This window comes from Chrysemys picta, chromosome 5 (genome assembly GCF_011386835.1).
Source record: "Chrysemys picta bellii isolate R12L10 chromosome 5, ASM1138683v2, whole genome shotgun sequence".
Taxonomy (NCBI): domain Eukaryota; kingdom Metazoa; phylum Chordata; order Testudines; family Emydidae; genus Chrysemys; species Chrysemys picta.
Genome location: NC_088795.1, coordinates 71735334 through 71751942, shown reverse-complemented (window position 1 = coordinate 71751942; position 16609 = coordinate 71735334).

Sequence of the window (16609 nt, the reverse complement as noted above, 5' to 3'; positions counted from 1 at the left end):
GCTGGAAACTACCCTGGATTCTGTGAGAGGGCTCCAGGCAGAATTTCTCCAGGGAAGGAGCAGGCTCAACGGTCAGAAGCCCAGGCCCAGCTGGAAGAGGGTGTAGGGTTTCCAGGTGTCTGTTTTTTTACCAGAATGCCTGGTCGAAAAGGGACCCTGGCAGCTTCAGTCAGCACTGCTGACTGGGCCATTTAAAGTCTGGTTGGCGGTGCAGCGGGGCTAAGGCAGGCTCCCTGCCTGCTGTGGCTCCACGCAGCTCCTGGAAGCAGCGGCATGTCCCCGATCCGGCTCATAAGCATAGGGGCAGCCAGGGAGCTCCACGCGCTGCGCCCTGTCCCATTGCCTGGGAATCACGGCCAGTGGGAGCTGCAGGGGCAGCACCTGCAGACGGGGCAGCACGTAGAGCTGCCTGGCTACGCCTCCATGTAGGAACTGGAGTGGGGACAGGGCCGGCTCTAGCTTTTTTGCTGCCCCAAGCAGCAAAAAAAAGCGCCGCCCCCCTCCGCCAAGCGCCATGCCGCCCCCCCCCCCCCAGCCGAGCGCTGCCGGACCCCCCCCAGCCAAGCGCCAAGCGCAACCCCCCCTCCAAGTGCCGAGCCCCGCGACGCCCCCCCCCCCACCGAGCGCCGCGCCGCCGGAACCCGCCCCCGCCAAGCGCCGCCGGAACCCCCCTCCAGCGCCGCGCCCGCGCCGCACCCCCACCGAGCGCCGAGCCCCGCGCTGCCCCCTCGCCGAGCCCCGCACCCCCCCCAGCGCCACGCCGCCAGAGCGCCCCCCCCCCGCAGAATGCCGCCCACGCTCCCCCCGCCGCCCCTTACCAGGTGCCGCCCCAAGCATGTGCTTGGGTGCCTGGTGCCTGGAGCCGGCCCTGAGTGGGGACATGCCACTGTTTCTGGGAGCTGCCTGAAGTAAGTGCCGCCTGGAGCCTGCACCCCTGACTCCCTCCCATGTCCCAACCTCCTGCCCCAGCCCTGATCCCACTTCCACCCTCTGAACCCCTCAGTCCCAGCCCATAGCACCCTCCTGCACCCCAAACCCCTCATCCCCAGCCCCACCCCAGATCCTGCACCCCTAGCCAGAGTCCTCACACACCCCCACACTCCAACCCAGCCCAGAGCCCCCTCCTGCACCCTGAACCCTTCGGCTCCACCCCTCAGCCCAGAGCCTCCTCCTGCATCCCAATCCCCTCATCCCCAGTCCCACACTGGAGCCTGAACTCCCATCTGGAGCCCTCACTCCCTCCCGCACCCCAACCCCCTAAGCCAGCCCAGTGAAAATGAGCGAGTGAGGGTAGGGAAAGTGTGCGACAGAGGGAGGGGGATGGAGTGAGCAGGGGGTGGGGCCTCAGAGGGCGGGGCGGGGCAAGGGTGTTCTGTTTTGTGTGAGTAGAAAATTGGCAACCCTAAGAGGGTGCTATAAAGGTAGGCCCCAATCCTTTACAGGTTTAAGGAGAATCATAGGGATATAGTGTCCTACAGTATATTATACTGTAATATTTGTGAGTATAGTGCACTCTTGATGATGAGAAGCTGAGCAAAGCCAGTGTAAGTGTATGCTATTTTGATAATGTTCTCTGAAAGACTTCCATTTCTATGAGTAGGACCAGTTAGACTGGCAGAACTGCTGGGGTTCAATGCATTATGACACAATGGTGTTTGTAGGAGGGGTTGAGGTTTTTTAGGAACTGGGGAATGGGAACCTTTTGGGAAAGGAGCAGCCCATGCAGGAAGGATGCCTCCACCTAAACCAAAATGAAACCAGGTTGCTGGCATGTAAAGGTGATAGAGGAGCCTTTAAACTAAGGGTTGGAGGAAAGCTGACCAGTGCAGAGGTGCACACCATTCAGACAGAAACATTCATTATGGGAAGATTTATTAAAGGGGATTCTCAATATCCTAGTGAAGTGAAGAGGACAGAAGTTGATAAAGTACAGGTAGGAACTGAAGAGAAACAATCTAATAAAAGAGTCCTATTTAATTACATCACATGAAGGCACACAACCACATATTGACAAAATGCAAAAGTATTTATAAACAAATGTTAGCTTAAACACTAAGATGGGTGAACTTGGATGCCCGTTACTAAATGAGGCTATTGATATAATAAACATGAAAGAAACTTGGTGGAACAATGATAATCAATGGGACATGAGAATACCATGGTACAAAATATATAGGAGTAACACTGGGTTGTGCTGGTGTGGCAGTGGTGCTACAAGTGAAAGAAAGCATAGTCAAATATGGTAAAAATCTTAAATGAATCAAACTGTATCATACAATCTCTATGGATAGAAATACTTGAACAGTAAGAGTATAGCAATGCTATGGACCATGTGACCAGAATGTTGATGGTGACTGTGAAATGCTCAGTGAGAGTAGAGAGGCTACAGAAACAGAACTTAATAATGGGGATTTCAAATATCCCCATATTGCCTGGGAACATGTTACCTCAAGATGGGATGCAGAGAAAATTTCTGGACACCATTAATGACTGCTTCTTGGAGTAGCTAGTCCTAGAACCCACAAGGGATGAGGCAATTCTTGATTTAGTTCTAAGTGAAGCACAGGAACTGGTCCAAGAGTTGAATATAGCTAAGCACTTCATAATAGTGACCATAATGTAATTAAATTTAGCATCTGGGTTGGGGGGAGGGGTGAAATACCAAAGAGACCCACCACAGTATTGTTTAACTTTAAAAAGGGAAACTACTCAAAAATGAGGAAGCTAGTTAAATGGAAATTAAAAGGAATAGTCACAATGTGAAAAGCTTGTAAGCTGCATGGAAACCTTTTTTAAAAACACCATAAGAGAGGCTCAAACTAAACACATACCTCAAACTTAAAAAAAAAATCCATTTCAACACAATTTCCAGTCTTAAGGGCTTTTAGAATCACATTCAAGATTTTTCTCCATTTGACAGTGAGAAGTACTGTGGTGACCAAATGAGTGGGTGATCTTTAAGACCTTGTCTACACCTGTGACTTTCAGGAAATCTCTCCTTGTTGCATGACTTCTGGAGCTAGAAATGGTGGGTGCACTAATATAGACTATCCATTGTGTTTGGGGGTTTTTTAACCACCATTTTATCTAGTCCTGTTCATCCCTTTTTGTGGAATCATTTCTTTCCCGTTGACAATTTTGCTAAATTGAGTTTCGGAGGCTCCCTCAAATCAAAAATTGTCTTGAAAAACCTGTTTGACTACTTCTATTTAAAAATGCTTCATTTTATGTGTTCAAAAGCAAAGGGAAACACTTATATAAACAGAGACACAGATATTATCAGAAAATCCAGCAGCCGTCCCTGATGCAAATGGTATTCCTTCATGTTGTATGTCAGCCTACTGAGCTAACACTGCCCCAATATACTACATGGGTTTAAGTGTGAGTCCTGGGTCCACTGATTTACTCCAATGCATCTTAATTATAGAAGAATCACCCAGGTGCCAAATATCTTTGTAGTGATTCAGTGATTTTTCTGAGACTGAGGTGTCAGAAGAGGTGCTGAAACAAATTAATCATTTAAAAAAACGTTAAGTCAACAGGCCCAGATGGTACATTCAAAAGTTCTGAAGGAGCTTAAGTAAGAAGAAGCTGGCTGCTAACAAAAATATACAATCTCTCATTAAAAACAGCTACTGTTCCAGATGATGGGAGGGTTGCAAGTGCTGTATCTATATTTAAAAGGACCCTAGCCTTACATACATACCTGGCAAACTGGTTGAAAGAATAATTAATAGACTAAACAAAACACCAAGAAGATCATAATATGAAAGTTTTGCAGTTTGTGCAAAAGAAATCTGTGTCACTGATCTCTTAGAATTCTTTAAACATGGCTGACCATGTATTTAATTCAATAAAATAATGGCTAAAGGAAAACTGGCTGACCTAACTTATTAGGTCTTCAAAAAGGCCTTTGACAAGTTCCCACACAAGAGGCTACTGAAGAAGCTAAGCAGTCAGGGGGTGAAGAGAGAAAGTAGTGTCACCAATCAAAAACGGACTAGACAGAAAACAAAGAATTAAGTGGTCCATTTTCATAATGGCAAAATATTAACAGCAGGGTGCCTCAAGATTCTGTACTACATCTCATGTTTAATATGTTAATTACACTCTACCTCAATATAACGCTGTCCTCGAGAGCCAAAAAAATCTTACCACATTATAGGTGAAATCGCGTTATATTGAACTTGCTTTGATCCACCGGAGTACTGCTTTACCACGTTATATCCGAATTCGTGTTATATCATGTAGCGTTATATAAAGGTAGAGGTGTATCTGGAAAGGCATGTGAGTGAAATGCCAAAATTTGCAGATGACAATTATTTTGGTTAGTCAGGATCAGGGTGCACTGTGAGGAACTTCAGAAAAGACTTAAACTAGCTAAGTAAATAGGCAAAAAAATGCCAAATGAAGTTCAATATTGATAAATGCAAAGTAATGCACACTGGAGGGAAAACTGTAAACCAATCATACACTTCATAGGGTTCTAAATTAACCATGTTATTGTAGACAGTTCAAAACATTGCAATCAAAAACAGAAAATGATGTTAAATTGCATAAGAAATGGTCTGGAGAATAATGCAGAGAATGTTATGCCTTTATAAATCAATAGTGCAGCCTCATCTGGAATATCATGTGCAGTACAGGTGACCCCATCTTAAAAAGGATATTGCAGAATTAAAGGTGGTTCAGAGAAGGGCAATGATGATCAAGGGCCTACAAAAACGCATTTGAAGAGAAGTTGAAAAGATTGGCATTGTTTACCTCAAAATAATAATACCTAATTCCTACATAGTGGTTTTCATCAGTAGATGAAGAAGAGGAGACATCATAATTTTTTTATATATAAAAAATAAAATAAATGGATGGTCTAGAGAAGCTATATAAGGAACACAGAAGTTCCCTATCTCATAATACAAAAGGGTATATTCAATGAAGTTAAAAGATGGCAGATTCAAAAGTGTTGAAAGGAAATACTTTCAAACAATGTGTAATTAGACTGGGGAACTCGCTGCCACAAGAGGTCATTGAGGCCAGGGCCAGCTGCAGGCACCAGCTTCTCAAGCAGGTGCTTGGGACGGCCGCTCCGGAGAGGGGCGGCACATCCAGGTATTCGGCGGCAATTCGGCGGACGGTCCCTCACTCCGTCTGGGAGCGAAGGACCTCCCGCCGAATTGCCGCCACAGATGGTGATTGCGGCTTTTGTTTTTGTTTTTGTTTTGGCTGCTTGGGGCGGCCAAAACCCTGGAGCCGGCCCTGATTGAGGCCAAAAATTTATCAAGATTCAAAGAGCAATTGAACATTTCTATCAGAGGGGTAGCCGTGTTGGTCTGTATCCACAAAAACAACAAGGAGTCTGGTGGCACCTTAAAGACTAACAGATTTATTTGGGCGTAAACTTTCATGGGTAAAACCCCCCACTTCTTCAGATGCATGGAGTAAAAATTACAGATGCATGCATAAATATACTGATACATGAAGAGAAGGGAGTTACCTACAGGTGGAGAACCAGTGTTAACAAGACCAATTCAGGTAGGGTGGATATGGTCCACTCCCAATAATTGATGAGGAGATGTCAATACCAAGAGAGGGAAAATTGTTTTTGTAGTGAGCCAGCCACTCCCAGTCCCTTTCAAGCCCAAATTAATGATGTTAAATTTGCAAATGAATTGTAGTTCTGCAGTTTCTCTTTGAAGTCTGTTTTTGAAGGGTTTTTTTGTTGAAGGATGGCTACTTTTAAATCTGTTATTGAATGTCCAGGCAGATTGAAGTGTTCTCCTACTGGCTTTTGTATGTTACCTTTCCTGATGTCTGTTTTATTCTTTTACGTAGAGACTGTCCGGTTTGGCCAATGTACATGGCAGAGGGGCATTGCTGGCACATGATGGCATATATCACATTCGTAGATGTGCAGGTGAATGAGCCCCTGATGGTGTGGCTCATGTGGCTGGGTCCTCTGATGGTGTCGCTAGAGTAGATATGGGGACAGAGTAGGCACCGGGGTTTGTTACAGGGATTGGTTCCTGGATTAGTGTTTCTGTGGTGTGGTGTGTAGTTGCTGGTGAGTATCTGCTTCAGGTTGGGGGGCTGTCTGTAAGCGAGGACTGGCCTGCCTCCCAAGATCTGTGAGAGATTGTTTTCCAGGATAGGTTGTAGATCATTGATGTGCTAGAGAGGTTTTAGCAAGGGGCTGTACATGATGGCCAGTGGTGTTCTGTTTTCCTTGTTGGGACTGTCCTGTAGTAGGTGACTTCTGGTCTCGCTCGGACAATCCATTTCCTCACTTCCCCAGGTGGGTATTGTAGTTTTAGGAGTGCTTGATAAAGATCTTGTAGGTGTTTGTCTCTGTCTGAGGGATTGGAGCAAATTTATTGTATCTTAGGGCTTGGCTGTAGGCAATGGATTGTGTGATGTGTCCTGGACGAAAGCTGGAGGCATGTAGGTAAGTATAGCGGTCAGTAGGTTTGCAGTATAGGGTGGTGTTTATGTGACCATCACTTATTTGCACTGTAGTGTCCAGGAAGTGGATCTCTTATGTGGATTGGTCCAGGTTAAGGTTGATGGTGGGGTGGAAATTATTGAAATCCAGGTGGAATTCTTCAAGGCTTCTTTCCCGTGCGTCCATATGATGAAGATGTCATCAATGTAGCACAAGTAGAGGAGGGGCGCTAGGGGACGAGAGCTGAGGAAGCATTGTTCTAAGTCAGCCATAAAAATGTTGGCATACTGTGGGGCCATCTGGGTACCCATAGCAGTATGGCTGACTTGAAGATATAAGTTATCCCCAAATCTGAAATGGTTGTGGGTGAGGACAAAGTCACAAAGCTCAGTCACCAGGTGTGCCATGGCCTCATCAGGGATACTGTTCCTGACAGCTTGTAGTCCATCCTCATGTGGAATATTGGTGTAAAGAGCTTCTACATCCATGGTGGCCAGGATAGTGTTTTCAGGAAGATCACCAATCCATTGTAGTTTCCTCAGGATGTTGGTGGTGTCTCAAAGACAGCTCAGAGTGCTGATAGCGTAGGGTCTGAGGAGAGAGTCCAAATAGCCAGATAATCCTGATGTCAGAGTGCCGATGCCTGAGATGATGGGGCGTCCAGGATTTCCAGTTTTATGGATCTCAGGTAGCAGATAGAATACTCCTGGTCGAGGCTCTAGGGTGTGTCTGTGCAGATTTGTTCCTGTTCTATAGCAGGGAGTTTCTTGAGTAGATGGTCATGATGAACAGGTCAGATTATGAACAGGAGGCTGCCAGGCAACTCTCCAACATCACATTCTACAGGCCACTATCCTCCAATCCCACTGAGGAGTATCAAAAGAAACTACACCATCTGCTCAAGCTTCTTGGGGCAGGGACTGTATCTTTCTATGTACAACACCTAATGTCCTGATGCTGATTGGAGCTTTACCACAACATAAAAAAGAATACGGTCAGATCCTCAGCCATTGTAAATCAGTGTGACTCCACTGACTTCATCAAAGAAAATAATGTGGCCTTAGATCAGAGGAGTATTTCATGCGGAAGTGATGTTTCAAACCAGTGGTGGAGTGAACAATTTTTTTTTTAAACAGACAAATGTGATTGTAAAACAAAAAACTGGGAGGAAGATAGAGGGCCAGGTGCACTATCTGAAACTACTTTTCTTTTCTAAACTGACAAGATTTCAAGTTGACAGTGTCCCTTGTATAAAACCCATAACTGACTCTGTTTTTGAGCAGTGGATGCTGGTGACCAATATACATTACTGATTGCTGAGAGTAATCATGAAGAACTGTCTTGTCTGACCATGAACGGTTGATCAGAGATGTTATCTGCAGTGCTTAATTTGTAATGAAAGAGGTGCTGGAGTTTAAGCAATTTTTTAAATTTCATAACTGACATGCCAAGCCCAGAGGTGCCGGGGCTATGAACTGCCAAGCCTAGAGCTTTTGGGGGTCAGCCCTGACAAGCATTGGCACAAAGTAAGCACTTAGTTATCTGCTGTCATAAATTGAACCCAGCAATCACTTTAACTAAAGAGATAAGACTTGCCTGAGGATAGTCCCCTCTTAAAAAATAAGCAGCTCTTTGTAAGAGGAGAAACTCTTCTTTACAGACCCTTCAAGACTACTATTGAGCTATTTCTGTTATAGCTTGTGAAGCAACTCAGAAACAACCTAGGTCCAGAACTGTTTCTTTTCCCACTGCTTTGCCTTTACTATGTAAAAGAAATATGCACTATAAGTACTATAATGGGCAGAAAATACTGGATACAAACCGGATCTTAGCTAGAGGTAACAGGCCTAACAAAAACCAATGCCTGGAAGGTGAAGCCAGACAAATTCAAACTAGAAATAAGGCACACATTTTTATCTGTGAAAATGATTAACCACTGGAACAAACTACCATGGGAATAAGTGGATTTTTTTTTCCGTATCTTCTTGTCTCCAAATCAAGACTAGATGCCTTTCTGGAAGATCTACTTTTGTCAGACAAATTGGACTCATTACAAAGGTAACTGGCTGAAATTTAATGGCCTATCATAGACAGAAGGTCAGACTAGATAATTTAATGGTCCCTTCTGGTCTTAAAAATCTTTCTCTTGCAAATTCATAGGAATAGATGAGGCCACCAATCTCTGAATCCCTTTGCACTGTTTATGTAAATAAATGGGTATGTAAGAAGTTGATGATGTTTAGATCTGGAGGACCAGCCCTTGTCACAACTTGGGACCAAAACAAGAGACTAAAACTATGAATCAGCTAAGAAATCCGCTCTACATTCTTTTTCCACACACTGTAGGTTATCTTTTGTTTGTTCCCATTGTACTAGATTTGCTGGTGGGTTTCGTATATCCATGTAACATTATTTGGTGTTGGTGATTATTTATAAGAACTGGATCATGAGACTAAAAACAATGGCCCACATCCTCAAAGGTATTTAGGCCCTGAAGTTCCATTTATTTCCATGGAAGTTAGGTTCCTAAGTACCTTTGAGGATCTGGGTCAATTTCCCACCAGAAAACTAAGCAGAAGGAGAAGATTAGTTACACAAATATTCAGCTATCAAATCTTCAGATTTGCCCAGCATTCTGTTTTATTAGTCTGTTAATGCTTACCTTCTCTCATTGCTGTGTGTGCAATTGTGCTTGCAAATCTGAACCATTTAAATTTCTCTTCTAGGGGAATCATGCATAAATAGCTTTAGAAAATCAGCAGGCTTTTAAGCCCTTCCCTCCTCCCCACAATAAAAAGCTCCTTTCAAAAATGATGGACCTGATTCTCCATTCTCCAGCAACATTTACTTCAGCACAGTTACTCTTGATTTACACCAGTTTGAGTAGAAAATCAATTCTTTTAATTCCAAAACATAGCTAATAACACTTAGTTATAGCAATTGATTCAACTACCTGTTTGTGCTGTTAGTGTATAGTCAGCAACTTCTATCTTCAGGGAGTTTGTAACTCCCACTATAAAAATCTGCTCTTAGAAGCAAATTGGTATGCAAGCTCCAACCCTGGGGATTATTTTCAATTTGCTTTTAAATTATCAGTTTGGCCATTTTGAAAAAAGAATGACAAATACATTCTCGCGTAGATGAGCTAAACATATGCGCTGAATGCCCAAACAACAAAAAGATTAATTACATAACTAATTTTAAGCTAGCTTTTACTGTTTTCATTCCAGCGCCACTGAAGTTCTGCCAGCCACTTTCCACTCTTCTGAGACAACAGCATATAGCCTGCCACAATATCACAGCTCCCTTGGCACCCTGCCAGGCTACTGAGTCAGTGTATTATGGTTCAGCTCGCTGTCATATGTTTATCATACAGAATGATCTTGAATGCTTTTAAAAAAATAAACTTTCTATTAGCCCGAGTGAGCAAAATACCACAAGCTGCACATCAGGTATCATTAAATTATCCCTAAATGGTGAGGCTGGTCATCCATGCGCTTATTTTAGGCATGTAGTTCACTTTGAAAATTTGAGTCCAAGGCATACCATGGTGTTATGAAGTCTCAGGCTATTAGGCATCAATTAATATGGATGGTAGTAATTTTGTGGGGGGGGTTGTAAAAACATAACACTGAATGCTAATTGTCCTCAAGCTTTACTATTTATGATATAAGTGCCACCAATGTGCTGAGCACTATACAAGACACATGAGACAGCTCCTGGCCCAAAGAGCTTATATTTTAAGACCCATTTCTTTGGGTTGGTTCCTTGAGATGCAAGGGCTTGGTGATCTTTAGTCAGAGTGAACCAATTTTCCAATAACCACTTTTCAATGGTTATTCAGGCACTTGTGAATCACTGGGGAAGTTAACGTAAGGTGGTAAGAGAAGGTGCATGACACTTGCAGGAATCAAGATAGAGTCTAACAGGGTGTGATATTTTTAGCTGGTACAAACAGACCTATAATCTATTGAACATTAACTTCTTTCAGTTGTGGTCTTAAAAGACCACAAATTCAGCTGTGCAAAACAGAGTATTTTCCGTTCCAAAGGGCTCTGCCAAACTCATCAAAATCATGAAAACTTCAAGTCTATAAATCTCTCACGAGCACCTGAAACTTACCCAAAGCATGACGCAGGGTAACTTGAAACTCAGCCCAGATATACCAACATGTTCCATTACAAAAGTTTTATATACAGCTCTTTTCCCATTTAATTACTTGTTCTGAGGATCCCTTCCTAGTATGTGCAGAGTTTGGGACAAAGGAGTCCTACCCTCATAATACAGGGGTAAAGCAGAGCATGTAAATAATTATATTTGAGTTCGTGTAGTCCCTAGGAGACCTAGTCATAGACCAGGACCCTATTGTACAGTGCTAGGCACAAAACAAAAAGATGGTCTGTATCCCTGCATTGCATTAGCTTCATATTTATGATGCTAGCTGGTGGCTGCTCAAAGTAACAACGCTGTACATTATTTATATTAAGAAAGAGCCTTAGAGGACCTGCACAGGATTGGGTTCCCATTGTGCTAAGTGCTGTACAAACACAAGTTAGAGACAGTCCCTGAAGAGCTTACAGTCTAAGAAGCCATGTAGTAAGTGGGTATAAAACAATCAGAATCGGGAGCGGGAACTAGGGAAACGCCTCATGTAACATTCTTACTGCTATCACAATACCAAAGGATAGCCACAGCATAGTTAATGGAAAAGATTGAGAATGAGGAGCAGGGGGGTGAGAACGGTGAAGAAAGGAGAACAGAACAAATGTAAAGAGTAAGGAAAAACAGTGTAGGAGAGAGCAAAAGGAGCAGTTGAGTTAGGAAAAACGGGTGAACCTTCTGTGGTGGGGAAGGCAAGGAAGTATGGAGAGCAGGAGGGACACAGAAAGGGACAGTAAAAGTGTTTGCTGGAAGATTATGGAGAACAAGAGGAAAAAGTGACGGACTAGGAAAGTCAACAGGGATCAAAGGGACAGAGAATGTGATGGGAACAGAAACACAGAGGAAAGGGGGCGGGCAGGGAAAAGTAAAAGAAGGTGCATTGTAGTAAGAGAACTGAGAGTAACAACAGGGCACACATGAAGTGGGGAAAAGAGATATTGACTGGGGAAGCAGGGGGAGTAGAGTGGGGAGAAAACTGAAAAAAACAGAAGGGAGGGGGTTAGAAAAAAGAGTGAGGAGAGGTAGAGACAGAGAGAAGTATATAGAGAAAAGCATTGTGCCAGAGTGAGAACATCCTACTGGTCAGAAGGAAACATCTGAATAGCCAGGAGCATCAGCTACAGTTGATTCACCTGGCCTAAAATGGGAATATTTATAACTCTTTTAAAAATTACAGGAAAATAGAGAGAATGGCAGGAAGCAGTTGTGTTGTGCTGCTGCTGATGTCTTCAAAGGAGCACGATGGACAGGGCTGTAAATGTGGGGTGTATGAAGGAATGCTATGAGTATGCATCATTCAATTCAACCATGCAACAGGCAGAACACTACACCCTACAATGCATTTTCAAAGCATCTTTTTAGCCTCCTCCCTGAAAGAGTAAACGAGTCTGTCCTGCTCCTTTGAATTGTTGGCATAACCATGGCTAATTAACAGAAGAGGATGTCAGGATGTGTGTCCTGCCAGGTTGTTTGTTTTAATCTGCACGACTGCCCTGCCAACAAAATTCACCACCAGATTTCCTGCTAGCCCCACCCACTGCCCTGGCATTAGAGATGCAGAGGAGAGGAAACATGATCCAATTCCATGCTCACACCCAGCAACAGGTTGGAGTCCTGCCCTTGCTTGGCTTCCTATAGGCCCTAAGGCAGGCCCTGGTACAATGCTGAGTTAATACATGGTTTTATGTCTGTGTCCAGTGAAGATGCTGAATATAGGGCTGTTTCTATGGGTACATCTACACCACAAATGATAGTGTGATTGAAGTACAGGTAGGCATAGCATGGGTAACTATGGAAATGAAGGTGCAGCAACACAGACCCCAAGTCTGTACCCAGAGTTACCTGTGGGCTTGTACTGGGGCAGCGAAGCCATGCTGCTATGTCCCCACTACCACTGTTACTTGTGCCAGCTAGGGTAACACTAGCACAGATATGCCTAACCATACTGCAATCTTGCCTTCATTTGCAATGTAGACATAACCTATGTCTAACCTCTTTGGGGTAGGGAGTGTCCTTTTGTTGTGTGTACAGTGCCTAGCACAATGTGGCCTTCATTCCCAACTGGGCCCTCTAGATTTTCTCCATATTTATTATTGTGGTAAGTTGTTTGTGTTTGGCATGTCTATACAACACAGGTTAGTATGTGTGATTTGATTGTGCTAATTAGTTGATCTCTGTAGAGCATCTTAAAAATCTCTCTCCATTCTCTGGTTTGAGCTTGGCACTCTGTACAGGTGGAGGTTTGCATGTCCCCCTACTGTTTGACGCTGTTAACTTTCAGAGTTATGTGTGAGCATGTTAAGGATTTGCTCAGTCACCAGAATCCTGGTATTATTCCCTGTGTGGAGCACAGCCTCAAAGGGATAAACTAGAGTGGATGTGCCAATACCTGAAAGAGGAGTTAAGGCTAAAATCCTTCTTCTGTGCAGAGTAAAGCCTCTTTGTCTAAATCTTGGTGTTTCTGTGTAAGCTCCCCACACTGGATTATAGCACTACCTGAAATGATGCAGATTAGGTCTCTTGCTGCCCTAAAGTCAGACATGTTGAATTTAAAATACCAACAGAGCAGTCTAGATCTGAAAAGTGATTTATTTCAATTATTTTGAAAGTGATTGGACAAATGACCAGGGAGGAGTGTAAAAATATTGCTCAGGCATGCAGGAGTGAAATCAGGAAGGCCAAATCACACTTCAAGTTGCAGCTAGCAAGAGATGTTAAGAGTAACAAAAAGGGTTTCTTCAGGTATGTTAGCAACAAGAAGAAAGTCAAGGAAAGTGTGGGCCCCTTACTGAATGAGGGAGGCAACCTAGTGACAGAGGATGTGGAAAAAGCTAATGTACTCAATTTTTTTTTTTTTTTGCTTCTGTCTTCACGAACAAGGTCAGCTCCCAGACTACTGCACTGGGCAGCACAGCATGGGGAGGAGGTGACCAGTCCTCTGTGAAGAAAGAAGTGGTTCGGGACTATTTAGAAAAGCTGGATGAGCACAAATCGATGGGGCCAGATGCGCTGCATCCGAGGGTGCTAAAGGAGCTGGCGGATGTGATTGCAGAGCCATTGGCAATTATCTTTGAAAAATCATGGCGATCGGGGGAGGTACTGGATGACTGGAAAACAGCTAATGTAGTGCCCATGTTTAAGAAAGGGAAGAAGGAGGATCCAGGGAACTACAGGCCAGTCAGCCTCACCTCAGTCCCCGGAAAAATCATGGAGCAGGTCCTCAAGGAATCAATTCTGAAGCATTTAGAGGAGAGGAAAGTGATCAGAAACAGTCAGCATGGATTCACCAAGGGCAAGTCATGCCTGACTAACCTAATTGCCTTCTATAAGGAGATAACTGGATCTGTGGATGAGGGGAAAGCAGTAGATGTGTTATTCCTTGACTTTAGCTGAGCTTTTGATACGGTCTCCCACAGTATTCTTGCCAGCAAGTTAAAGAAGTATGGGCTGGATGAATGGACTATAAGGTGGATAGAAAGCTGACTAGATCATCGGGCTCAACGGGTAGTGATCAGTGGCTCCATGTCTAGTTGGCAGTTGGTATCAAGCAGAGTGCCCTAAGGGTCGGTCCTGGGGCCGGTTTTGTTCAATATCTTCATTAATGATCTGGAGGATGGCGTGGATTGCACTCTCAGCAAGTTTGCAGATGACCCTAAACTGGGAGGAGTGGTAGATACGCTGGAGGGTAAGGATAGGATACAGAAGGACCTAGACAAATTAGAGGATTGGGCCAAAAGAAACCTGATGAGGTTCAACAAGGACAAGTGCAGAGTCCTGCACTTAGGAAGGAAAAATCCCATGCACTGCTACAGACTAGGGACTGAATGGCTAGGCAGCAGTTCTGCAAAAAAGGACGTAGGGGTTACAGTGGACGAGAAGCTGGATATGAGTCGACAGTGTGCCCTTGTTACCAAGAAGGCGAACGGCATTTTGGGCTGTATAAATAGGGGCATTGCCAGCCTCTATTCAACATTGGTGAGGCCTCATCTGGAGTACTATGTCCAGTTTTGGGCCCCACACTACAAGAAGCATGTGGAAAAATTGGAAAGAGTCCAGCGGAGGGCAACAAAAATGATTAGGGGGCTGGAATACATGACTGATGAGGAGAGGCTGAGGGAACAGGGCTTGTTTAGTCTGCAGAAGAGAAGAATGAGGGGGGATTTGATAGCTGCTTTCAACTACCTAAAATGTGGTTCCAAAGAGGATGTATCTAGACTTTTCTCAGTGGTACCAGATGACAGAACAAGGAGCAATGGTCTCAAGTTGCAGTGAGGGAGGTTTAGGTTGGATATTAGGAAAAACTTTTTCACCAGGAGGGTGGTGAAGCACTGGAATGGGTTACCTAGGGAGGTGGTGGAATCTCCTTTCTCAGAGATTTTTAAGGTCAGGCTTGACAAAGCCCTGGCTGGGATGATTTAGTTGGGGGTTGATCCTGCTTTGAGCAGGGGGTTGGACTAGATGCCCTCCTGAGACCCCTTCCAACCCTGATATTCTATGATTCTATGATTTTACACCCTTTGGAATATAGGCCTGATTCGGCAAACTGCTTAACTTAAGACCATGCTTAAATCCCGTTGATTTCAATTATAAATGTATTGACTTGTGCTTTACTCCCAACATGCTCCTTAAAATTTTATGTGCATTCCAGGCTGCGCAATGACGAGCTACTGGATCAGCTGGGCATGGCCAAATAGATTTTAACAAAGGGTACAGGCAAATTCCACTCATGCCAGAGTCTAGAGAAAAAATTTTGATAAGGCATTGACTTTTCTGAAGCGGATGCAAAATCAGGTGGTCTCATCCAGCTTAGGGACCAACACAATTGGACTTCACCAGTCACTATAGGATTCCTCAATTACCCCAATGTCCAGCATAGATTGTAATTCTTGTTTCATAGCCTTTGTCATCTTCAGGGGAGTAGCCATGAGTCTGGGCTCAGTTTGGATGTTGTGGGAAGTAAGATGGCTACCCAGACTGGTAGAAAATAGTGTTTAGAAGACAACAATCAGCTATTGGACTTGGAAACTCTGCTCTGGCTTGAAGTTGTCCGCAATACAGACCCTCCCGGGGACCGATGTTGGACATATATGGCCCTAACTCCAATTCCAAAGGCCAGAGAGCAATAAATAGGCCCTCCAGGCCCTGCCACAGCTTTACAAAATTGACATGGTAAACTTGTTGGGCTTTCCTTTTGTCTGGCTGCCTGATTTCATGATTCACTGGCGCCACCTGGCAGATAATCTCATAAGGACTCTGCCAGTGGCCCAACAGTTTTGACTAGGAGCTAGGAAGCAACAAGAATACTTAATTCCAAACTTTAAACACTCTAAAGTGGGCCCCTTTATTATACATCATTTCTTGAGTGTTCTGTGCATTTAGGAGATTCTACCTGGCAAAGGTGCCTAAAGCCTCTATTCTCTCCTGAAGAGTGAGGATGTATTGCACCACACTGTCAGTTCCTCCCATATTTTTCATATTAAATCCAGAATCCCCCATGGTTGTCACTTCAAATAGGGAGAAGCTTGTAGATGACTTCAGCACCTCCTGCACTGAAGATGGGAAGTAGTTGGTCCCAGTGACAGGTATGTGTGACAACTATTGTTTTTAACAAGACTTTTAGTGTCCAATCGAAATGTCCTGCCAACCTGTTCAGCTTGGGGATGGTAGATGGAGATTCAGAGGGACTTAATCTTCAGTAGTCAACACAGTTCTCTTCATACCTGGAACATGCAGATGGTTTCCTGATCCATGAGACTCTCCAGTGGGATCCCAAGGCAAAGATCTTCATTGGCTCAGTTGCGGTAGCTTTGGCTTTCATGGAACATAATGATACAGCCTCGGGATATCTGGTAGTGTAATCCACGATTACCAAGATATATCAATACCTGGCCATACTCTTCTTGAGTGACCTGACCACATCCATTCCAACCCTCAAGTGGTATGTCACCCCAGGGGAGATGAACCAGTGGTGCCTTCAACTCTCTTCAGGGTGCTGTTACTTGATGCGCC